Below are 25,602 nucleotides of genomic sequence, written 5' to 3'. Positions count from 1 at the left end.
GTGCGATTCCTTAAAAACTCAAGGAAACAGAACCAGCAAACTCGGAAGAAACCTGAACTACACATCCCAGCATTCATCATTAAGCGCCTGACTTGTCTGCACGAAGGTCGGTCTCCGTTTGCCGCTCGCGCAGTGACCTGGAGGACGCCATCCACCTGCTGCTACTCTAAAGTAAGATTTCCTGGTATTTTTTCAATGAAACTTTAAATGGACTGGGAAAAGGAGATGTTTAATTTTTAGATGTTGCTTTGCTCTGCACGTTACTTATTTCAGGAAATCTTAGCAGTTAGATCAGGATAAGGATGCATTTGGAAGTCTGGTATCTTAAGTTTTTCAAAATAACCAAAGAAGAGAGGATTTTTCAGTGTTTTAAGTGAACATTTTTCTTCCGGGCTCACGAAGACAGAATTCCTGAAAATGCTCTGTCTCTGATAATGAAAAATTAACACTTTGATTCCAGTGTTTACAGTAAGAAAGCCATCAAGTTTGCTTTTCATATTGGATTTTACCATTTCAGTCTATGTTTGCAACTCATTTTCCCAAAAACTCTGTTTTAGCGTGGCAGTGCAGTTGACCTAACAGTAAACCTTCGGCTCCAAACTCCGGGCCCAGAAAGGCGGGGAGGCCGCCCGGAGCCCGGCGCCCAGAGCCGCGGGGCGCACGGTCTCAAGTCACAGCGTTTGATCCGCACGCTCAGGACTGGGGGTGGGTAAAGGTTCCTGGAGTCTCTCATTCCTAAAGTACATACTGAAAATATCTCAACTCTCCCCAAGTTTAAAGTGAGTATGAACCTCTCGTGTAAGAAGGGGGAAAACCAGTGAAAATTTCGTTGCCTCAGAGTGGCTGGGCTTATTGGTGGCTGGCGAGGGCGGCCGCGGTCGGAGCGCCTCGGGCAGCGGCGAGCTGGTCCCGGAGTCGGGCGCCGGCAGCTCGGGGCAGCGCTGGGAGCAGAGGGAGCGAGCGCCCGGGCAGGGGCGGGGACGGCGGGGCACCCCCTGGAACGCCCGCCGCCTGTCCGCGCGTGGACGCCGAGGGCCCCGGGCGGCCGAGGGCTGGACGGCAGGCGTCCGGGCGACACGAGGCCCGCTGGGCCGGCTGGTGGGAGGCCCGGGTGCGACGCCGGCTGGGACGCGGGAAGGAGCGCGCGGGACCCAGCTGCACCTCGGGCCTTCGCCCCGCGCCCCGCCTCCCCCGGCGCGCCCGCCCCCGCCTGCCTGACGCCCCCCGCCCCGCCCCCCTGGCGCGCCCGCCCCCGCCTGCCTGACACCCCCCCCGGCGCGTCCGCCCACGCCTTCCTGACGCCCCCCCCCCGCCCCCGGCCCTCCCGCCCCCGCATGCCTGACGCCTGCTCGCGTGAGCGCCCCCGGCGGGCGGAGCCGCGCGTGGCTGAGGAGGACGGAGTGGGGCTCGGGAGGAAAGGGCTTCGGGGCCCAGGCCGGAGAAGCCGCCTGCGCCTTCTCGGGCGTGGTGTGTGTGCGCGCGTGCTGCTTGAGTGCATTCGCTCAACGCCCTCCCAGCTCGCTTCCCTGCCTTTCCCATCCTGAGGGGAGAAGACGGCGCCCCCACACGCCGGCCCCCGCGGCTGCTAGGGCTGGCGGGTGAAACGTGGGCCGGGGTTCTGAGCAGGCCTTCCTTCTTGGGTAGAAAGACCTTTGGCTTTTGCTCCTTCCCTTGGTGTTTTTTGACGCGGATGCGGATATGGTGCCTTGGGACATAGCAGCCATGTTGTGACTTGGCGCGAGGTCAGAGGCACACGTTGAGAACAGCAGGATGGGGGAGAGAGCCTGGCTCCTTGAAGACCACCTCATTTGATCATCGTTTGACTCCTCGCCACCCCGACCTCAGCACTAGCCGTTCCGCGCGCCCTGCAGTCGGCACTGGTCAGACCTGATGCACGCCACCTTTCCCCCGGTCACAGTGTCTCAGTCCTGCCTGTCAGAAGTGACTGACTGTGGCTGTTAAAGCGTTAACTCCCGCCGGCTTAAGCTTGAGAAGAGGATCGGCAGCGTTATGGGGAGGCCTGCGTTTCGTCTGTCTCTCTCACCTGGACCAGGCCACATCAGTTTCCTCATCTGTAAAATGGGGGTATTGGACATGATTTGATTTTCCGGTTCTTTTGTTCAGTGACTTTCTGAGGCCGATGGTGAAATCTTTCCAAGGGACAAGGAAAAACCACAGATGAGAGCCAGCCCTGATGGCTTAGTGGTTAAAGTTTGGTGCACTCCACTTCAGCCTCCTGGTTCAATGTTAGCTTAGGGCGAATCTTCCCCTGCAAAAATAAGAATATAAATAAACAAACTAGAAATGATTGATGGTGCAAACCCAACGGAAGTTTACAGGACAGAAAGCAGGAAGGACATGCCCAGTGGCATAGCAGTGCGTGCGGGCACAGCGGGCAGGATGGGCAGGGGAGGACTCCACCCCTTCTGGATCAGCATTGGGTTCTCAAAAAACCGAAAGGTGGGTCAAGTCCAATGTCTGTCTCTTACTGAGTATCAGTTGAGTGGGCTGTGCCAAATGGTTTTGATGTACAAAGCTAGGTATCTAGAGTGGGCGCTCTTGGAGAATTCTCATGGTGGGAATATTTGTGCTGAGGTGCCATCTTCAGGTTCTTAAAGGAGTACATTGAACCATTCATTCTAGATGTTACTGCATAGGACCATGTCTACAGTGCATGCCATTAAATACACGTGTCTGTAGATTAAACCGCAGGTTCCGTTATGGGTCGACTTGATGGGAAGGTCATCGTCCTGACAGCTGCTGCTCAGGGGATCGGCCGGGCCACTGCCATAGTAAGTTACTATCTCTGTTTGCTTCCTGCCTTTGGAGGTGTTGAATCACGTGGACAGATCCCATGGCTGTTTAATTCTGCTCTACTTCTTTTTTTTATTGGCTTTTGTGCTTCTGTTGTCTTAAGTTACAAAAATAAAAGTTGCTACTCTTGATCCCAGGCAGATGAAGCAAGGCTTACCTCACATATTTATTATGTGATGTCTCATAACTTTTGACGCTGAGAACTTATTTCTTTGCCTCAGTTTCTCTGCACTGTAATAAATTTGTTACAGCGGGCCTAAAGGAGTACATAGCCCTCTGAAATCACCTCAGTTCAGACATAGGACTCCAGAGTTCTAAGACTATCAGGTTACCTTTACCTTGTAATTTATAGCAGCTTCTTGCACATTATAGTCCTCACTTGAGCTAATAATGCAGCTTAACTGTAACGGTAGGATTAGTTTGATATTTGTGAAAACACTAGTATACTCTTAGGAGGAAAAGTGTTGAAATAACCCATTTTTCTCATTATTTTGGGTTTAGTCACCTGCTCAGAAATGGAATAAAGGCTGTCAAATCACAGAATAGTAGTATTTTGAGAGGTGTTAATAACAGAATCCTAGTTTTTTAAAAACACGATTGTATTTGATGTTACTAAAAGGGACAAAGTCAGATGACAAGCACAATGTATGTCATGTTGTACTAGTTAATGATAAAAATAACAATGGGAAGGGCTAAGTGAGACTAGATAGTTTGAAATTCCACCCATGTATAAGGAAAACAATGAAAATAAGATAAAGGGAGAAAAGGCTAAAGGATTTTCTATTCATGAGAGCAGCTTAACCAAGTAAACAAAGGATTCATTTGTGTGTTGTCTTCCAGGCTTTTGCAAGAGAAGGTGCCCAAGTCATAGCCACAGATATCAATGAGTCCAAACTTCAAGAACTGGAAAAGTACCCGGGTAAGCAACTCAGCAGCTTGAACTTGGGATTCAGAGTCCATAAGGTATTATAAAAAACAGTACTCGTCTGCTGAAAGAAAATTACTTGGCTGGTCAGCTCCACCGGCCTTCTTCTTAGAGCCTGATTCTTTGATATCAAATCTATATTCTGTGAACCTACAGACAAAAATCTGTATACTTAAATATATAAAAGTTGTATACTTAAAATTTTTTTTATCCAGCATGTTGAAGGATTCAGTACCTAATTACAAAGTTGTATGTGAAATTTAACAGTTGTTGCGTTAACTTTTAATGACAACTTTCACTTCTGTGCCCTACTCAGCACAGTGCTGTCCAGTAGGAAAATGATGTGAACCACGTGTGTGATTTAAATTTCCTGTGGCTACATTTAAAAAGTAAAAAGAAACAGATGAAAATTAATTTTAGTAATGTATTTTATTTAACTAAATATATCTAAAATACCATTTTAACATACTCAATATAAAAAAAATTTATGGAATATTTTACATTCTTTTTTCATACTAAATCTTTTAAATTCACGTGTGTTGTACACTTACAGCGCATTTCAGTTCTGACTAGCTGCATTTCAAGTGCTTAGTAGCCACATGTGCCTGGTGGCTACCATATTGGAGACAGCTCAGCCCTAAAGTCACATATGATCAGAAACCCTAAGAGATTATGCAAATTATTTCGCTGTGTATCACCCCTTACTGCACCACACTGAACTCAACTCCAGCATCAAAGGACTTCAACTAGAGTTCCTCTGAAAGAAATCAGAACAGACAGCTCATTTGAAAGTTAATTCTTCCAGCAAAATAGAACAGGTTATATAATCAAATGCAAATTAGCACATTGAATTCATGAACGGAATTAGACTATGCTATTTTAATTATTGGATTGTTTATTTATTATTGGAAAATTATTTAATTTTAATAATAGGGAATTTTAACTCCAAGTCAGAAAAACGCTGTTGTACTGAAAAAATATTGAAAAAGTACTAAGGGAAGAAAGTCCTCCCAAAACTTTCTCCCCTTTCTCTCCTTTTCTATGTTTATAATCTTTTCTTTCTATATCTATAAAAGAATAATAAACCATATTTTTTTTAAAAACATTAAAATAGTGACTTTCTTTTATTAGAGAATGTTTGGGGTTTTTTAGTAACTATTACAGTGTGTCTCTGAGATCCAATGCTGGATCTCTCATGTCTAGCTTTCAAGTGTTTCATCCCTTCTCCTGGCCCCTCATTTCTTCTCCTTGCAATTTAGTGCAGAAATAAGTGATTATACCCTTGACTGACAAAGTTGTTTCCAATAAATAATGGAATTGACATGAAGGTAAAGTGCACAAATGGAAACAGTCTCCTGTCTCACTGCCCTGCCCTTCCCTACCCCTCACTCAGATAGGATTCAGTGTTCCTGGGGCAGTGACTCACCTCTGGGGAAAGAGCAAGCCTGCGCTCTGTTATTACTGCTGGCTCACTGAGAAGCATCTAATATAGATCATTCATACTTCACTGTAAAGTCTTTTCTCAGAAAAGGCCTTTAGTATTCAATTTAGAGAGTGAAGAGAAAGGGAGGGAAAGAGAGGTGTGTTATTGGGAGTTCAGGATGGGGAGGATTTTAAGATTTTTATTAATGAGATTCTTAAGATTCTTAAGACCCTACCAATGGTCAACAATCCTATGAAGGCAAAATGGACAGATACTGTAATCTTTGTACTTCAAAGCAGCTACATCTACAAGACTAAACATTTTTTATGGGTATAAGTAAATAGTTTCCCTTGTTTTATGTTTCAGGTATTCAGACTCGAGTCCTGGATGTCACAAAAAAAAAAACAAATTGATGAGTTTGCCAATGAAATTGAGAGAGTTGACATTCTCTTTAATGTTGCTGGGTAATTCATAACTTTTTAATTTCATTCTCCTCACAGAAAGTTTTCTATGTCTTTTATTAAAAGAAATTTGATAATATGGCCAAATTATTCTTTGTGAACCCTAATATATTCCTTAGGAAATAAAGCTGGATTTTGGACAGAATTTTTGTTACAAGTAAGATTCAGCAAGTAAAACAGCCATAGAAGTTGACATGTGCTTGGGGCCTAAAGGCACTTAAGGATACTCAAGACAACTGCTACCAATCCAACGCTGTTGATCTACCTAAGGCTGGGGACAGGCTCACACCAGTGGACTTGTCACTGATGTTCCACTAAGACTTATAAAATAAAATTAAAAACTGTTTTCCAGGAGTGTCTTTAAGGCAAAGTATATCTGCCAAAAACTGAGTACTCAGTTTATTGAAATGCGAATGTTCCCCATTTGTTGGCACAACATTCTGGCAAGTTCTTTCTACCTCCCAAGCGCAGCATTTCTTATTAGGACAATTAATCCCAGCAAAAGAAGTTTCACTCTGTTGCTTTATATACAGCACAAAGAGAATGGCTTAATTGAACTTGATAGAGTAGTACCAAACTTGCTGAACCATGCTTGAAGGATGAGAGACTGGAGCTGGAGCAGCCCCATGTGGAGCAGCTAGTGCTTGTGCTCACTCTCCCTTTTCAGGCATGACAGTAGAGATGAGGACAGTTGAGGCTTACGCAGGACTAAGTAGATAGAGTCTGATGTTCCACTTTTCTTGTGTGGTGTTAACGTTTATACTGTGGCATTGATAGAAAAATCCTAGAGCCTTCTTATGTATTTTTATGATTCTTCCTAATCATGTTTCAGTATGAAAAAAGTCTGTCTATTCATAGTTTATCATGTGTTACAATGTATGGAAATTAAAGCAACAATTTATGATTATCTATTTTATAAATAATCTGCTCATCTTTCATAGAAGAATATATTCTGAACCATGAAAAAATCAACTAGCAAAATTATTTTTTGAGCATCTATTAAATTTTCAGCAAAGTAAGGGATATAGAAATATAGCATGTGGTTCTTGCTGTCATTTGATTGAACTGGAAGTACAGTGGTACATGGGAATCACAACTGACAATATTTTATAAGTAATTGCATAATTTTGGTCCAGGGGACAGTGAAATCAATTAGGACCCCATTGTTATAAAGCTTCCTTGAGGAAATGTGACTTGGAAAATAGCAAAGGCTATTTTGAGGGTTTTCTTTTGTTCTGCTTTGTTTACTCAGTATGTCAGAACTGTACAGTAGCGATATTACTTTGCTGCCCTGAGATGGTGAGATACTTGTTTTCCCTGCAACTTTGATTTCCCTTGAGAATGATAAGTTCTTGCCACCTGAGGGCACTGCTGCTCTTGAAATCAGAGTCCACTGGGGCAAGTGTCCTCAGTTGTTTATAATGGCGTTGATATTTCCTGTGCATTTGGTATAGAGCTTCTTATGTTTGGGGGCTCCAGACACTTGCCGCCTTCTTTTAAAAGAAGGATCTTGTTTTCAAATAACGAATTTTTTACCTTAAGTTGTTGAGACACTTACTTACCTAATGTACCAAGTGATACTATGTTTGAATTGTTAAAAGTCTTGGTTAGGGAAGGGACAATGGTCTAAGTCAATAAATGAAAATAAAAATGAAAAGGAAGTGGAATAGAAATCGTTTTTAATGATAATTTTTCCCCATTGTTTAATTACTCTTCCAGTTTTGTTCATCATGGAACCTGGTGACTTTTATTGTGATATTATTTCACACTTACGTAAGCATTACAAGACTAGTACAAAGAACTCCTGTTTACCCTTTATCTAGAGTTCCATTGTTAACATTTTGTCCCAACTACTTAATTAGTTGCATTTTCTCTTCTTATATTCATTTTTTTTCTGAACCATTTGAGAGTGAGTTGCAGACATCATGCTCCCTTTCCCCTGAATTCTTCAGTATTTTGGAAGGACAAGAATATTCTTTTATGCAAATAACAAATCAGAAACTTTAAATATGTATAATACTCTTATCTAATGCAAAATCCATATTCAGAGTTTCCACTTGCCCTGATGTCTTTTAATTTGGAACAGTTCTTCTGCCTCTCATTGTCTTTCTTAACTTTGATATTTTTGAGGAGCACAGGCCAGTTATGTTTTTATAAGGTCCCTCAGTTTGGGTCTGTGTGATGCCTCCTTATGATTAGATTAAGGTTATGCATTTTTGGTAGAAATACAACAGAAGTGATACTGTGTTCTTTTTAGTGCATCTTGATAGGAGACACATGATGTCAATTGATCCCAAGACTAGTGATGATAATTTCGATCGCTTGGTTAAAGTGGTATCCACCAGATTTTTCTATGTAAAGTTAATTATTCCCCATTTTTAACCACTAAATAATTTGTGGGGAGATACTGAGACTGTGTAAATATCTTATTCCTTAATAAACTTTCACTTACTAGTTTTAGCATTAATTTATTACTATGACTTTTAAAAAATGTGGTGATTGATTTCATTTATTTTACGCTTACTGGCATTTACAAAGATGCATTTGAAGAACAACATTTTTAAAAGTTATTTTATCGTGGAGAAACGATGGTGTAAAACAGTAATAGGTCTCAAATTTGAAAATAAATTGCTATGATGAAACAAATGAGAATGTGGAGTCATAAAATATAATAGAAAATAGGGGTGCATGGGATTCTTGGGATTGCTGATTTCAGGTTCTTAGGATAGATACCCAGTAGTGGCATAGCTGGGTCATAGGGTATTTCTATTTTTAACTTTTTGAGAAATCTCCATACTGTTTTCCATAGTGGCTGCACTAGTTTGCATTCTCACCAACAGTGTATGAGGGTTCCCTTTTCTCCACAACCTCTCCAACATTTGTCACTTTTTGTGGTTTTGGATCAGCAATCCTAAGAATCCCATGCACCCCTATGTTCATCGCAGCATTATTTACAATAGCCAAGACATGGAACCAACCTAAATGCCCAGAAACTGACGACTGGATAAAGAAGATATGGTATATATACACAATGGAATACTACTCAGCCATAAAAAAGGACCAAATTGTTCCATTCGCATCAACATGGATGGACCTTGAGGGTATTATGGTAAGCAAAATAAGCCAGACAGAGAAAGACGAACTCTATATGACCCCACTTATAGGTGGAAGTTAACATATAGACAAGGAAAACTGATCGGTGGTTACCAGGGAAAAGGGGGGGTGGGGGGAGGGCACACAGGGTGAAGTGGTGTACTCACATCATTACTAACGATAATGTACAACTGAAATCTCACAAGGTTGTAATCTATCATAATCTTAATAAGAAAAATCATAGAAAAAATATAATAGAAAATAATACAAAGCCAACATATGGATAGGTCTATGGAAATTGTGTTAAAAGCCTGCCAATTCCAGATTTGTTCTATTTCTTGTAATTTGTTTAAGAACAGTTTGCAGAAAAATAACCCATGTGTAACAATTTGCTGCTTTTCCCATTTTTGACCTTTGGTTCCCGACCTTTCTCTAGAATAAAAAATACGGATTGTGGGGGAGATTTGTAGGGGAAAGAAAAAGAGACCCAACTGCTGAGCCTTTAATGAATTTTTATTTACCCTGCAGTCGTTAAAAACAATAGAGACACATTAAATAAAAGAGAACTCTCCAAAAATCTTGTTAAAGCAGGATTTCTCAGCAGGATCACTGTTGATGTATTGGGCCAGATGATTGTTTGTCGTGGGGGCACTCTTGGGTGCGTCGTAAGATGTTTAGCAGTATCCTTCGCCCCTTCCCCACTATATGCCAGTGATGACCCCATCCGCTGTTGTGATCTCCAAAATAGTCTCCAGACATTGTCACATGTACCCTGGGGGCAAAATTGCCCCCGGAGAGAGCTGCTGTCCTCCAGCGGTGTTTTGCTCCAGCTCCCGTGGTGCTTTAAAATTCCTTGGACATGTGCGTGTATAATGTTCACATAGTTAGAAATAGTTTTGATTAAATTTGAGAATCAGTATTTTCACTTAAAAATGTAGTTTACGTAGTTATTTTTTCCATCTTTTTTATTGTGGTAAAAATATACGTAGCATAAAATTTACCATTTTAACCATTTTTAAGTGTACAGTTCAGTGTCTTTAAGTAAATTCATAGTATTGTGTAACCATCGCCACAGTCTATTTGCAGAACTTTTTCATCATCCCAAAGAGAACCTGTGTATCCATTAAACAGTAATTCCCCGTTCCTGCTCTCTCTATCCTCTGTTAATTTCTGTTCTGATTTCTGTTTCTTTCAGTTGTTTTTAATCCATTTAGCTCTAGCGTAATTTACTCTATTATTCTCTGTGACAATGGCTTCATTCATTCTTATAAGGCGTTTTAAAAGGTTATTTCTTTAGTTTATATTCCTAAGAGAGGGATTAGTGAATCAAAGGTTATGACGTTTATGATTCTTCTGTAATTTACCAATTGCTTTCTAAAGGGTTTATACTTATTTACACTGTTAGCATAATGTGTGAGAGTACCCATTTCACTGTACCTTCATTGGGCATTATATTTTCAGTTGTTGGGTGTAAAATGGTACCTTGCTATAAAGAGGTTAAAGGTAGTTCAACACATTTTACTAATTGCATCTTTTGTGAGAATTGTTCTATTCTTTGTCCTTGATGTCCTTGTCTATTCCTTTGATGACAAAATTTTTTAAAATGTATTTGATATCTTAATAGAAATAGATGTTAGTTTTTCATCATATTTCTGGGGGTATTTTTCTTGGCTTGTTTTCCTTTTTATTTAAATTGTTACGGTCTTGAAACTTACAAATATAACTTGGCTTGGCTTAGGTCTTTCACCATAACAGATTATAGTTGGCAGGGATGGGGAATAGCATTCTGTGAAAATCAGAAGTAATTTTTATGTGACTGGAAATGTTCTTTTAACATGTTCATAGTCATGTCTAAGAATATACTGTTTATACTGTTTTACCTTTTTTTTTTTGAGGAAGATTAGCCCTGAGCTAACATCTGCTGCCAGTCGTCCTCTTTTTGCTGAGGAAGACTGGCCCTGAGCTCACATCCGTGCCCTTCTTCCTCTACTTTATATGTGGGACGCCTGCCACAGCATGGCTTGACAAGCGGTGCCATGTCTGCAGCCAGGATCTGAACCCGTGAACCCCGGGCCCCCAAAGAGGAACGTGCAAACGTAACTGCTGCACCACCGGTCTGGCTCCTGTTTGCTTTATCTTTAATAATTTAAGTGGATTTTTCTAACTTTTGTTTTATTTCTAGTGTTGTATTTGAATTTGCTATTCCTTTCTCTAAAAGAGAGCTCTGCAAGTTTTTATGTAATAACGATTTTAGAAGTGAAATTTTCATGGTTTTGAATCTTGTAATGGTATGGCTAGTCTTTTGCTTTCTAAGAACTGGCTAAGACCATATGCGTAGATACATTTATTTCCTCTTATTTACTGTATTTCTGTTTTTCAAGAAAAGTACCTGAGGACAGGATTTTTCCTCCATGTGGACGCTAGACATATTTAATGATATCCTTCTAAGGAAGCAAGGGTATGGTTCATATTTCCTTAGTTTTGAGTAGTGTGGCCTAGTTGTGATCCAGTTATAAAAGAGTGAGGAGTTCAAAACATTTCCTTTTATTCATAAATTTGTTTCATCAAAGTTATTGTTAAAGCCAACATTTATTTGTGTAACGATAGATAATAAATCTTTGTTATTTGTTGCATGTGCTTTTCTAAAAATTAGGAAACATGGTAGGGGGAGGAAGTCTGTCTTTACTCTTGGGCCAGATCTCTGTGAGGATTATTGAGTCTCTTGCTTTTGAAAAGATAATTAGTTAACAATGATAAACAGTGGAATGATGGGCAAAGTAGATTTATTATATGACACAGCTCCCGTTCAGCGATGATAGCTAGCTTGATTTACACTTAGACTTAAATAGTTGGTGAAGGAATGAAATAACTTTGAAACTTTGGGTGATATAAAGTAAGTCAAGGTATTATCAGGTTATGGGTAGTGTTTTTAATAGAATGAAATATTGAAAAAGCACTGGAGTAATACCATGCTTTCTGTAACTTAGTTCTGGGTCTTCTATTACTTGTGTGTCCCTAGGTCTCAATTCTTTCTTTCTTTCTTTTTTATTTGTGTGAGGAAGATTGGCCCTGAGCTGACATCTGTTGCCAATCTTCCTCCTTTTGCTTGAGGAAGATTGTTGCTGAGCTAACATCTGTTCCAACCTTCCTCTATGTTATGTGGGATGCTGCCACAATGTGGCTTGATGAGCAGTGTGTAGGTCTACACCCAGGATCCAAACTGGGGAAACCCGTGCTGCCAAAGCGAGTGTGTGAACTTAACCACTTGGAAAGTCAAATATAAAGTTGGATTGATGATCCCTTTCAGAAGCAAATTTAATAGCTGGGACGTTATCTTAACAGTCATCTAGTAAAGTTCTCTCATTTTACAAGTGAGGAAATTGAGCTCTACTGAGGTTGCAGTTTGCTTAAGGTCATAACTCTAAGTAGTAATTAGGACTAGAACCAAGATTATTTGACTCCCAGATCAGGGTTCTTGGTGCAGTACTATGCTTTTAATAGCCCATTAGGATTTTTTGTATGTATTTTATAACAATGAAGAATGTAGAATATTTTTCTGTAAGTCATGTCAGAACTCTTGTTCAAGAAACCAAAGGACACTTGTTATGTCTTAAAGTAATTTTTACAGTTTTGTGTCATTGCTACAGTCTCAAGGAAGTAAATTAGCTACAATTCTATTGTTGTGACAGTGGATTATTTAGAATCTTCTTGATTCCTTGTGTTTTTGTTCATATGCTTCAGAGTTGTTTCCTTACTATTTAAATTAAGATAAGGTGATTATTTACTGAAATCACTACAACATAACTCAGAAGCTAAGGGAACTTTCTAGGAGTGTGCAATTAGTGACATAGTTGTTTTCGATCAGAAAAGTTTCCTTTTCTAATCTCAAAGTAGTTTGTATGTGTTCTTTGTTCTGATGTACAGTTTCTACTTTGGATTTGCATGCTCCATAGTTTTGACTCTGTTTTAAGTTCCATAACCAGTTTAACAGTATGACCTTTAGAGGTCAGAATAAATTCCATTTGCTAGGTAGAAAGGTCTTGATGCCTACCTATAGCAGGAGGAAGTCTGGAATAGGAGAAAAAAAGTGAGAGTAAACCAATTCTAGTCTTCTATAAAATTTGAGTAATTTAAACTAATCTTTCTGCTGTGAAAAAATATTCCTTATTTGACCTTTCCATCGTATGTCTTATATTAGAACTTGGAATTCCATTTCTTTATTACCTATGTGATTTTATTATGGTGAAAAATGTGGAATAAGTTAGAAGTTGGCCAAAGAACAGTTACCCTTCCCTTACATTCTTTGATCAGAGTGGGGAAAGTCCAGAAGCTTGGATCAGATTTATGGAACTCATGTCAAGTCCTGGTAACTCTCTTACTACTTTCCTAAATGCACACTATAATAATAGATCAAGAAATATGGAGGTACCCAGAAGATTTAGAACTTAATTGTCCATAAAAACAAGGATCAGTATCTTTCTACAAGATTATCGTTTAATGGGGAGCCAGGATTAGTTACACCTTTAATACTATAAATAGTTGAAACAGCTTATTTTATCTGCAAAGTAAAAAACATCCAACTATACAAATAAGATAAGGATTGTTTTAACCATTCAGCTTATTCAGCAAATACTTATTAAATGGCTGTTTATTTACTAGGGGATACAGTCGTGACGTCCATACTATCCTGTGGCTCTAGAGAGCTGTTTCTTTCTAGTGTCATATGTATTTGTGGAATTTTTATGTAATCAAGTAGAATATGTTTAATTATAGCTGTGTTTGATTTGCTGTAAATTCAGGACATTGGACTCACTTGTTTAAAGCCCCCATCTAATTAAAACATTGCTAAGAATTGTTTTTCCTGAGTACTTTCTTTTTTTTCTTTTTTTCCTGAGTACTTTAAAAATCTCTCCCCATTTTTTACTTGCTATATTAAATGAAAGCAAACCTCTACTTCTTAAGTACTTTGTAATTCAGATCTGGCTAAGGTATGATTTGGGAGTTATCAACTACATTTAGATTCTGGCTCCACAATTTATTTACATTGTGACTTCGGGCAAGTTACCTAACCTCCCTGTGCCTCAGTTTTCTCATCCGTACAATGGAGATAATAATAGTACCTATCTTATAGGGTAGTTCTGAGGATTACCTGAGATAATGCGTGTTAAGCACTTAGAACAGTACTTAACCCAGTAAATGTTACCTATGGCGGTTGAATCTTCTCTAGGAACACCCAGTGAGGTGTAAGGGCAGGGGACGCTTGAAATGAATGACTTGTATGTTTTTATGTCATGAATTCACAAATAAGCATTAATCCATGTTTAACTGAATATAATCAGAAGTGTGTGAGTTTAAATTCTAGATTTCCTTACTTATATAAATGCTTATCTATACAAATTTGAGTACCTACTGTTTATAGGCCACTTATTCTAGGGTATAGAACACTGAGCTAGGTGTTAAAATAATATTCTTTATATATTTAACTTTCTTATTCTGGAAAATCACAAGTGTATTCAAAAAGAAGAAAATAGAACCCTGCCAAGTACCTGTCACCAAGCTTCAACAATTACCATCTCATGGTTAGTTGAATTTCATATATACCCACCCAGGTCCCCCCTCACTGGATTATTTGGAAACAAATTCCAGACATCATATTATTATATTGAATTTTTTTGTTTTTTAAAAAAACTGTGCCGTAGAGGGTTTGCCTAAAATGAACTATTTGCAAAAAGACAAGTTGATTTTTTTTTATTTTCTTTTGGTGCCAATACAAGAAACAGGTAGCATTCTTGATTTCCTTTAAGTGGTAGTATCTTTGGTGTTTGGCGTCCATCATAATTGTAGTTTAGAGGTTATTATACTCTTCATGTTATTTTTTTAAAGATTTTTTATTTTTTTCCTTTTTCTTCCCAAAGCCCCCCAGTACAGAGTTGTACGTTCTTCGTTGTGAGTCCTTCTAGTTGTGGCATGTGGGATGCTGCCTCAGCGTGGTCTGATGAGCAGTGCCATGTCTGTGCCCAGGATTCGAACCAACGAAACACTGGGCCGCCTGCAGTGGAGCGCGCAAACTTAACCACTCGGCCATGGGGCCAGCCCCTACTCTCATATTATTGAAGTATAAATATTTCAACATTTTATTATGAAAAATTTTCAAACTTACAGCTAGATTGAAAAAATTTTACATATACTTACTGGAGTCTACCTTTAGTATTTTACTGTACTTATTTCATCACATATTTATCTATCTATCCAACTCTCCATTGATGTAACAATCCATCTTGTTTTCTTATTCATTTCAAAGTAAATTGAAGAGATCAGGATAATTGAAGTTTAATTTTTAAAGTTGCCTTTTCAACTAGATTTTATCAGATTTCTTGTTCTGCATAAAATTTGTTGTTGTGAATGATGGTTTATATCTGAAGTTCTGAGTTGTGACAACTCATTCTCTGTGGTTTCAGTGCTTCTCATTTTGAACTTTGCTTTCATACACTGGGAACCTTTCTTAGAGTATTTAGCTTATGTCCCAGTAATTCATATTTAGCCAACACTAAATAGAATGAATAATGAGGGTTTTGCATGTGTGTTTTCACTGGTCTTTTAAAAAACACTATTCTAGGAAGTCCTTGTGTGTCCCAGGGTGATACAGCAAACTAATATGCTATTTTAGGAATCTCCTTTAAATTTTTCCATTTAACGATTATTTTGAGGGCCAAAAGTCGCTGTTTTGGTGTGTAGCTCTTTTTCTTGGATCTTGGTATTCTGTAAAGTGCCTAAATATACTTTGATCTCCACATGACTGTGTAACTTGTGACAGAAAAAGCTGTTCTCCACACCATGAGCTTCTTGAATGCTAATGATAGCCATGTAGTAAATGCTTATTGAGTAAATAAGTAAGGCAAATGTATCAATTCTTATCTTTATTTTGTTTTTTGAAGTTTTCGTTTCCCTTAAAACTTACATGAAGGAAAGAAGGCTACTTTTATTCTCTGTAGAACAAAGTGAAGTAAGTTGTTTATATTCTAAATATTTCGTTAGCATATTTTCAGACTTAAGTTATTGTAAGGTAGAGGTAATGAGAGTTCTAGAACATGCACACTCTGAATTTATTTAATTGTGAAATATTCCAGACAAGAACACAATATAAATACCTTTCCACCTACTACCCAGCCTTATGAAATCTTATGTCACATTTGCTTCAGATTTCTTTTAGAGAAGTAAAACATTACAGGTAGACATGAGGTCTCATGGATTTTAAAATATTGTCTACATATATGAACATATAATGGACACGTTTTTACGTAGTCATAAACATTATTTAGAATTCTTTTGGTTTCCTAAGTTTAAGTTGCACCCTACAGTACATATTATTTTACAGCTTGCTTTTTTGTTTAGTGTTGTTTTGGGGAGTATGAAGTAGCCTCAGATCAGCACTATCCAAAACAATAGCCACTATCTCTGGCTATTGAGTATTTGAAATGTAGCTAGTGTGAATTGAGATGTGCTGGAAGTGTATTTGCACAATGGGTTAAGACAAAATGAAAAAATTATGTAAAATCTCATTACGAATTCCTTTATATTGTATATTGAAGTGATAATTTGGATATATTGGGTTAAATAAGATATTAAAATTAATTTCACCTGCCTTTTCAATTTCCTTAACTTGGCTTCTAGAAAATTTTACATTATATTTGTGGCTCATGTTTGTGGCTTACATTACATTTCTTTTGGACAACACTAATCTAGATTGCTCACTTTTCATTCCTGTTTAGTATTAAGTTGTATGAGTAAACTGTAATTTATCTACCCTTGGTGGATTTTTGAATCTTTTTCTAATTTGGTGCTATTAAATGTGGTTCCATAAACACTCTTCATCATGTCTCCTTTGAACATATGCTAGCGTTTCTTCAGGAGATCAATTTTACTTAGGTCATAATAGTTTATAACATTGTGAAATTCCAGTTGTACATTATTATTTGTCACTCACCATATATATGTGCCCCTTTAGCCCTTATCCCCACCCCCGAACCTCCTACCCTTAGGTAACCACTAATCTGTTCTCTGTCCATGTATTTATCTTCCACATGAGTGAAATCATACGGTGTTCATCTTTTTCTGTCTGGCTTATTTAGCTTAACATAATATCCTCAAGTTCCATCCATGTTGTTGCAAATGGGAAGGTTTTGTCTTTTGTTATGGCTGAGTAGTATTTCATTGTATATAACTACCACATCATCTTTATTCAATCATCAGTCGATGGGCACTTGAGTTGCTTCCACATCTTGACTATTGTGAATAATGCTGCAAAGAACATAGGGGTTCATGGGTCTATTTAAATTGTTGATTTCAAGTTCTTTGGATAAATACCCAGCAGTGGCATAGCTGGATCATATGGTAGTTTTATTTTTAATTTCTTGAGAAATCTCCATGCTGTTTTCCATAGTGACTGCACCAATTTGCATTCCCACCAGCAGTGTATGAGGGTTCCCTTTTCTCCACACCCTCTCCAACATTTGTTCTTTTTTGTCTTGGTGATTATAGCCATTCTGACAGGTGTAAGGTGATACTTAGTGTAGTTTTGATTTGCATTCTCCTGATGATTAGTGATGTTGAACATCTTTTCGTGTGCCTGTTGGCCATCTGCTTTGGAGAAATGTCTGTTCATATCCTCTGCCCTTTTTTTTTTTTTTTTTGGGTGGCTCAAACAGCAGAAGTTTATTTTCTCATAAGGAGGCTGTAAGTCAGAGATGAAGGTGCCACCAGAATTGGCTTCTGGTGAGACCTCTCTTCTTACCTTGTGGACAGCCACCTTTCCCTGTGTCCTCACATTCCTCTGCCCATTTTTTGATTGGGTTGTTTGTTTTTTTGTTGTTGAATTGTATGAGTTCTTTATATAGTATGGAGATTAACCCCTTGTTGGATATATGACTTGCAAATATTTTCTCCCAGTTGGTGGGTGGGTTGTCTTTTTGTTATGTTCTTGGTTTCCTTGGCCTTGCAGAAGCTCCTTAATCTGATGAAGTCCCATTTGCTTATTTTTTCTTTTGTTTCCCTTGCGAGAGTAGACATGGTATTTGAAAAGGTACTGCTAAGACCGATGTCAAAGAGTATACTGCCTATATTTTCATCTAGGAGTTTTATAGTTTCACGTCTTATCTGCAGGTCTTTAATCTCTTTTGAGTTGATTTTTGTGTATGGCGAGAAAGATAATGGTCTACTTTCATTCTTGTGCATGTAGCTGCCCAGTTTCCCCAGCACCATTTATTGAAGAGACTTTGCTTTCTCCATCGTATGTTCTTAGCTCCTTTGTCGAGGATTAGCTGTCCATAGATGTGTGGTTTTCTTTCTGGCTTTCAGTTCTGTTCCATTGATCTATGTGTCTGTTTGTGTACCAGTACCATGCTGTTTTGATTACCATAGCTTTGTAGTATATTTTGAAGTCAGGGATTGTGATGCCTCCAGCTTCATTCTTTTTTCTCAGGATTGGTTTCACTGTTTGGGGTCTTTGGTTGCCCCATATGAATTTTAGCCTTCTTTGTTCTCTTTCCCTGAAGAATATCATTGGGATTCTGATTGGGATTACATTGGATCTGTAGATTTCTTTAGGTAGTATGGACATTTTAACTATGTTTATCTTCCCAATCCATATGCCTGGAATATTTTTCCGTTTTATAATGTCATTATTGATTTCTTTCAATAATGTCTTATAATTTTCATTGTATAGGTCTTACCTCCTTGGTCAAATTTATTCCTAGATATTTTATTCTTTTTGTTGCACTTGTAAATGGGATTGTATTCTTGAGTTCTCTTTCTGTTAGTTCATTATTAGAGTATAGAAATGCAACTGATTTTTATAAGTTGATTTTGTACCCTGCAGCTTTGCTGTAGTTCTTCATTATTTCTAGTAGTTTTCCAGTGGATTCTTTAGGATTTTCTATATATAAAATCATGTCATCTGTAAACACTGAGAGTTTCACTTCTTCATTGCCAGCTTGGATTGCTTTTATTTCTTTTTCTTGCTTAATTGCTCTTGCCAAAATATCCACTACTGCATTGAATATTAGTGGAGATTGTCTTCTTCCTGTTTGTCTTAGAGGGATGGTTTTCAGTTTTTCCTTGTTGAGTATGATGTTGGCTGTCAGTTTGTCATATATGGCCTTTATTATGTTGAGGCACTTTACTTCTGTACCCATTTTGTTGAGAGTTTTTATCATAAATGGCTGTTGGATCTTGTCAAATGCTTTCTCTGTGTCTGTTGAGATGATCATATAGTTTTTATTCCTCATGTTGTTAATGTGGTTTATCACATTGATTGATTCGCAGATGCTGAAGCATCCGTGCATCCCTGTATAAATCCCATTTGATCATGGTGTATGATGCTTTTAATGTATTGCTGCATTCAGGTTGCCACTGTTTTGTCGAGGACTTTTGCATGTATGTTCATCAGTGATACTGGCCTCTAATTTTCCTTCTTTGTGTTTTCCTCATCTGGCTTTGGGATCAGGGTGACAGTGGCCTTGTAGAATGTGTTAGGAAGTGTTCCATCTTCTTGAATTTTTTGGAAAAGTTTGAGAAGGATAGGCACTGACTCTTCTTTGAATGTTTCCTAGAATTCTCCAGAGCAGCCATTTGGTCCTGGACTTTTGTTTTCTGGGAGGCTTTTGATTACTGTTTTAGTCTCTTTGCTTGTGATTGGTCTATTCAGATCCTCTGTTTCTTCTTGACTTAGTTTTGGGAGGTTGTATGAGTCTAAGAATTTATCCATTTCTTCTAGATTGTCCCATTTGTTGACATACTGTTTTTCACAGTCTTCTCTTATAATCCTTTGCATTTCTGTGGTATTCGTTGTAATTTCTCTTGTTTCATTTCTAATTATATTTACTTGAGCCTTTTTCCTTTTTTCCTTAGTGAGTCTGGCTAAGGGTTTGTGAATTTTGCTTATCTTCTCAAAGAACCAGCTGTTAGTTTCATTGATCTTTTCTACTGTTTATTTGATTTGTTTCATTTTTTTCTGAACTTAGTTTTTATTATTTTCTTCTTTCTGCTGACTTTGGATTTTGTTCTTCATTTTCTCTGTTAGGCATAGTTTAAGATTGCTTATTGGAGATTTTTCTTGTTTCCATGGTGGACCTGGATTGCTGTGAATTTCCCTCTCAGGACCTCTTTTGCTGCATCCCATATGACTTTGTATGATGTGTTTTCATTTTCATTTGTCTCCAGATATTTTTTGATTTTTCCTTTGATTTCTTCAGTGATCCATTGGTTGTTCAGTAGCATGTTGTTTAGTGTCCACATATTCATGACTTGCCCAGCTTTTTTCTTGTAGTTGACTTCTAGTTTCATAGAATACAGTTGAAAAAGATGCTTGATATGATTTCAGTCTTAAGTTCTTGAGGCTTGCCTTGTTTCCCAACATATGGTCCGTCTTTGAGAATGTTCCACGTGTACTTGGGAACAATGTGTATTCTGCAGTTTTTGGATGGAATGTTCTATACATATCTGTTAAGTCCCTCTGCTCTAGTTTTTCATTTATATCCCATGTTTCCTTGGTGACTTTCTGTATGATCTATCCATTGATGTAAGTGGGGTGTTAAGGGCCCCTACTATTATTGTTTTGCTGTTAATATCTCTGTTTAGGTCAGTCAGTAGTTACTTTGTGTACTTTGGTGCTCCTGTGTTAGGTGCATATACTTAAAAGTGTTATATCCTCTTGGTGTAGTGTCCCTTTTATTATTATATACTGCCTGTGTTGTCTCTCATTGCCTTTTTTATCTTGAAGTCTACTTTGTCTGATACAGGTATGGCAAGACCTGCTTTCTTTTGTTTTCCCTTAACTTGGAGTATTGTCTTCCATCCCTTCTAAGCCCGTATTTGTGTTTAGAGCTGAGATGTTTCCTGGAGGCAGCATATTGTTGGGTCTTGTTTTTTTAATCCATCCAGCCACTCTGTGTTTTTTGATTGGAGAATTCACTCCACTTACATTTATAATGATTATTGACATATGAGGGCTTAATGCTGCCATTTTATCACTTGTTTTCTGGTTGTTCTGTATTTCCCTTGTTTCTCAATCCGGTGTATTTCTGACTGTGAATTAAGTTTGGCGACTCTCTATGAGGGTTTTCTCAGTTTTGTCTTTATTTATCATTTGTGTCTCTGTTCTGAGTTTTTGTTCAGTAGTTATCGTGAGGTTTGTATAAAAGATCTTGTAGATGAAATAGTCCATTTTCTGATAGCCTCTTATTTTCTTAGTCTGAGGAGGTTCCAACTCTTCCTTCTTCCCTGAGTTATTGTTGTCACAACTTAATCCGTTTTGTGAGTTTTGGTTAAAATGAAGTGATTATAGTTATTTTTGATGTTTTCCTTCCCTTTTTCTTTAACGTTATAATTGTTTGCTAACCTGTTGTGATAGAGAGTTGTAATATTCTGTTTTTGTCTATCTCCTCGCTCAAGGCTTGGCTAACCCTTTTTTTTGAGGTATGAGGGCCTTCGTGATCATTTCTTTTATGGGAGGTTTTGTGGCAGTGAACTCCTTTAGCTTTTATTCATCTGGAAAAGTTTTTATTTCTCCAGCATATCTGAAGGATATTTTTGCTGGGTAGAGTATTCTCGGCTGAAAGTTTTTGTCTTTCAGAATTTTGAATATATCATTCTGCTCTCTCCTAGCCTCTAAGGTTTCTGCTGAGAAATCTGAAAGCCTGATAGGGGTTCTGTTGTAGGTTATTTTCTTCTGCCTTGCTGCCCTTAATACTTTTGGTCTTTGATTTTTGCCAGTTTTACTAATACATGCCTTGGAGAAGGTCTTTTTATGTTGATGTAATTAAGAGTTCTATTGACTTCATTTACTTGTAATTCCAGCTCCTTCCCTGGCTTTGGGAAGTTCTCAGCTATTATTTCTTTGAACAAGCTCTCTGCTCCTTTCTCCCTCTGGAATACCGATTATCCTTATGTTACATTTTGTAATTGAGTTGGATATTTTTTCATTTGTTTGTAGTCTTACTTCTATCTCCTCATCCTTCTGAAGCATTTGCATATTTCTTTCTTCTAAATTGCTAATTTTGTCCTCCATAATATCACCTCTGTTTAAAGACTCCAAATTTTTCTTTATCTTATTCATTGTGTTTTTCATTGCCAGCATTTCTGATTTTTTTTCTATATCTCATTGAGTTTTTTTGTGATAGTTATTTTGAATTGTCCGTCAGTTAGATTGTAATTTTCTGTGGCTTCAGGATTCATTTCTGGGTCATTTACTTTCTGGTCTGTAGTGTTAATATATATCTCTTCATACTATTTGATGGGGTGGATTTGTGGCTGCCTCTTCCCACCACTGGAGGGCCGGGCAGAACCTGTGTATTCTGAGCCCACTGCAATCCCTGGCAGGTGTGCTTGTCCTTTGGAAGTTGTGCTGACAGGGCCCATCTGCATTTGCCCACTGGCCACCGCTGCTTTACACACATAGGTGTGCAGGCGCTCTGGTGAGAGTCCCTTGCTCTGGATGAGCTGATGTGCCAGGCAGGGGAAGGCCGCTTTCTTTTGCTGCGTGATCCTGGGGGTGCTCCTGCTCTGTACTCACTCTCTGCCCTTCTGGGCTGCTCAGCTTGGGGAAGACGCCCCCGTGATTGCTAAGCCTCCTCTGTGTGGAGTGTTGCCACAGGCTGGGAGACAACTCTGAGATTGAATGCGTTCCCCTGGAGGGCTGCCCTTTCCCCCTCTCTTCTCTCAGAGCCATGCATGGTGTTATGCTCTAGATTGCTGCCGTTCGAGGGGCGACAGGAGATCCCCTTACCTCCTTCCGCTGCCTCCTGTGTGGTCCAGCACCTTCATCTTCAGACATATGGCTGTGTGGATCTCTCAGACATCTCTTGTATTGTGTCAGTTTCCTCTGTTGGTTTATGAGTGTCCTTTTCATTGTATCTTAGGGGGGGAGAGTGTAAGGCAAGACCTCACTCTGCCATGATGCTGATGTCACTCCTTTGTTTCTTATTAGAATTGCCAAATTGCTCTCCATAATGACTTTATTAATTTACACTTCCACTGGCAGTTTGAGAATTTTCTTGTTCTGCAGTTCTTTATTGTGGCCAGTGTGTTTTTGTAGACACCTATAACTTACCACTGAAGTTTTTAACAGCGCAGACAAGCATTGGTAATTCTTTAAGTGAAGATAAAATAAGTGTCACCATATTTTTCTCAGCGAATCTTTTGTAATAGTTAATACACGTAGCCCTTTTTTTGTGGTACTTATGATCTGAATAAATAAAAATTGATTTTAAAATTTACCAGCTGTGCTATATATCCTATTAGTATGCAGCTGCAATTCTTACAATGAAAGCATATCCCTCTTTAAGTGCTGTTAGCTGGAAAAAAATCTTATGGCATCTTTACATGATGGAATACTATGCTGCCACTAAAAATTATGTTTTAGAAGAATATTTAATGATGCAGGAAAATATTTACAGTATATTAATGGACAGGAAAGGTTACAAACCAGTAGAGTAACCATTCAGTTTTGTTAAAACCAAATGTGTGTTAACATTTTCCCCTACGATTATCTCTGGATGGTGGGATTTTAGATGACATTCTATTTTGTACTTCACACTTTTCTTTATATTTTACTTTCAGTAGTGGATTTATCATCAGGGAAGAAGGATGTGGAGGAGAGTCCTTAGTAACCATATGCTAAAACTTCCACACCTGGACTATTGTTATAGAAAAGATAAGTGAGTAAATGAGCTGTAATTGTTTTCATTTTCAAAGACGAATTAGTGCTTTTCTTTTATTAAATATCAGGCTTTCCTTAAGATGCAAATGGAACCAAGCTATATTATTGTTTACCGGTTGTTTTTCCATTATTAGAGGAATATTTCAAAGAATATCTCATAAATTATTGAGGGATTGTCATTTAACTTAAGTAAGAGGTCTATTTGCATTTGGTATTTTCTCTTCTCGGGGAAAGGAAGTAGAGGAAAATCGATTAATCTCCAATCCTTTGGAATACAATTCAAATAGTTTGAGCTCTACTCTCAACTTGCTTTCATTTGGAATTACATGATATAGCGATAGATTTGGGTTCAAATCCAATTCTCTTGCTTTGTAACTTTGGGTGACTTTGGAAAGTTGGTTTTTCATCTGTGCAATGGAAACAATAACACCTAAATGAAAATCTTTATAAGATGTTTAGCATAGTGTAAGCTCTTAACAAAATTGACTAGCTTTCTTTTCTTTTTTTTGAGGAAGATTAGCCCTGAGCTAACATCCGTGCCCATCTTCCTCTACTTTGTATGTGGGACGTCTACCACAGCATGTCTTGCCAAACAGTGCCATGTCTACACCTGGGATCCGAATCGGTGAACCCCAGGCCTCTGAAGCAGAATGTGCACACTCAACTGCTGTGCCAATGGGCCACCCCCCCCTTTTCTTTTTCTTAAGATTTTATTTTTCCTTTTTCTCCCCAAAGCTCCCTGGTACATAGTTGTGTATTTTTACTTGTGGGTCCTTCTAGTCGTGGCATGTGGGATGCCGCCTCAGCATGGCTTGATGAGCAGTGTGCCATGTCTGTGCCCAAGATTCGAACCAGTAAAACCCTGGGCCACCAAAGCAGAGCCCGTGAACTTAACCATTAGGCCACGGGGCCAGCCCCTTGACTTTCCTTTTTTGCTCCTTTTCTATTTTTTGGAGTGGATTTACTTAATAGTTGGAGAGAGAATTGATTAGGTATGAATTCTATGAAAAGAGCTATGAATAGCTGTGATGTACATATCCCAAAGTATGGAAGTTACCATATAAGTTGATTCTGATTTTTCATACCTTCCTTCTCAGGTGTCTATCACCTGGAGTATCGAGTTCACTACATTCTAAAGATGAGCTAAACACTGTTTTTTCGAAGATGATCTAATGTGTTTATATATCTTTTGCCTCTGGCATGATGGTTTTATTGCTTGTGTAAAAAACTTAATATTATTTCAGAGCTTAATTAATATTTTTCAAAACTCTGTTTAGTTAGCCACTTGTGTTGCAGATTTTATCTGATTCAGTGTTTATTGATTAGGGAAATAAGCTTTGTTTTTATCTGGAGAGATTTGCTTTTTAGCACTCTCTCAAAATTGAGTAGTAGTCCACAAATTAAATGGTTACCATAGTAGCTTGTGGATGGGCTTAGTTATGACACTAAATATTTAGCTATAGAATAGGAACGTGACTTTTGTTTTCTCTCAGGAAATCTAGATTTTGGTTTTCTCCACTTTCTTCTTTACCAAAAGAGAAATAAGGCTTTTATTTAAACTGGGTTTAAGTACTCTTTGTATGACAATATATAGGGATATAAATTCACTCTGAATCAAGTTCTAGAGGAAAATAGATTTTGTTACAATGAGTAGAAGTAAAATTGTATTTCTGCTTCATTTGAGGGTAGTTTGTCTTTTAACTTACTTAAATCTAAATTCATTCCCTTTGAGCTAAAATAAACTTCATCCTGTTAAAAACCTCCTAAAGGTTTCCTTTTTTGAAAGAATTTAGCATGCTTTTGTAGAAAATAAAGGCAGTAATACTTGTTTACTTTTTGTGTTAAAGTGAATAGAATGTATTGAATTTGGGTAGATTTGCCTTGAATGGAATGGTAAATCTAAGCTTTGCAAATATTTACCACCTTCAAGTGATCTACGTTTTCCCTTGACTTTATGTTAAACCATTACACCTTTCTCTTTTAATACAGGAAACATTTGTGGTTCAGTGTTTGCTTTTCCAAGGTATTCTTTCAGGAAATTCCTGACCCTCTAGCAAATTTTGGTTCTTAAAATGGAGGTTAGCAGTTGTTGGAAATAAGGTAAAGAGTTTTAACCCTAAAGGAAGCTGTATAAAAATTAGGTGTAGTCAAAGATTTAAAAAGCATTAGGTAA

The 25,602-nt window shown here is 38.2% G+C and overlaps 1 long non-coding RNA gene across 2 annotated transcripts; it reads left to right on the top strand.

Annotated features, from left to right (window-relative positions):
* The first annotated feature begins 20 nt into the window (after nt 1-20).
* On the top strand, nt 21-8,077 carry LOC139044133 (uncharacterized). Of its 2 annotated transcripts, XR_011501178.1 has the most exons (5): nt 21-171; nt 2,701-2,792; nt 3,655-3,733; nt 5,529-5,626; nt 5,743-8,077. It is a non-coding gene; the product is annotated as an uncharacterized lncRNA (long non-coding RNA). The 2 variants fall into 2 exon arrangements; XR_011501179.1 differs by lacking the exons at nt 5,529-5,626; nt 5,743-8,077 and having other exon boundaries at nt 76-171; nt 3,655-3,778.
* Nucleotides 8,078-25,602: the final 17,525 nt, after the last annotated feature.

Source organism: Equus asinus, unplaced genomic scaffold (assembly GCF_041296235.1).
Source record: "Equus asinus isolate D_3611 breed Donkey unplaced genomic scaffold, EquAss-T2T_v2 contig_617, whole genome shotgun sequence".
In the NCBI taxonomy this organism is placed as follows: Eukaryota; Metazoa; Chordata; class Mammalia; order Perissodactyla; family Equidae; genus Equus; species Equus asinus.
This window is presented reverse-complemented; position numbering and strand designations above follow the sequence as displayed.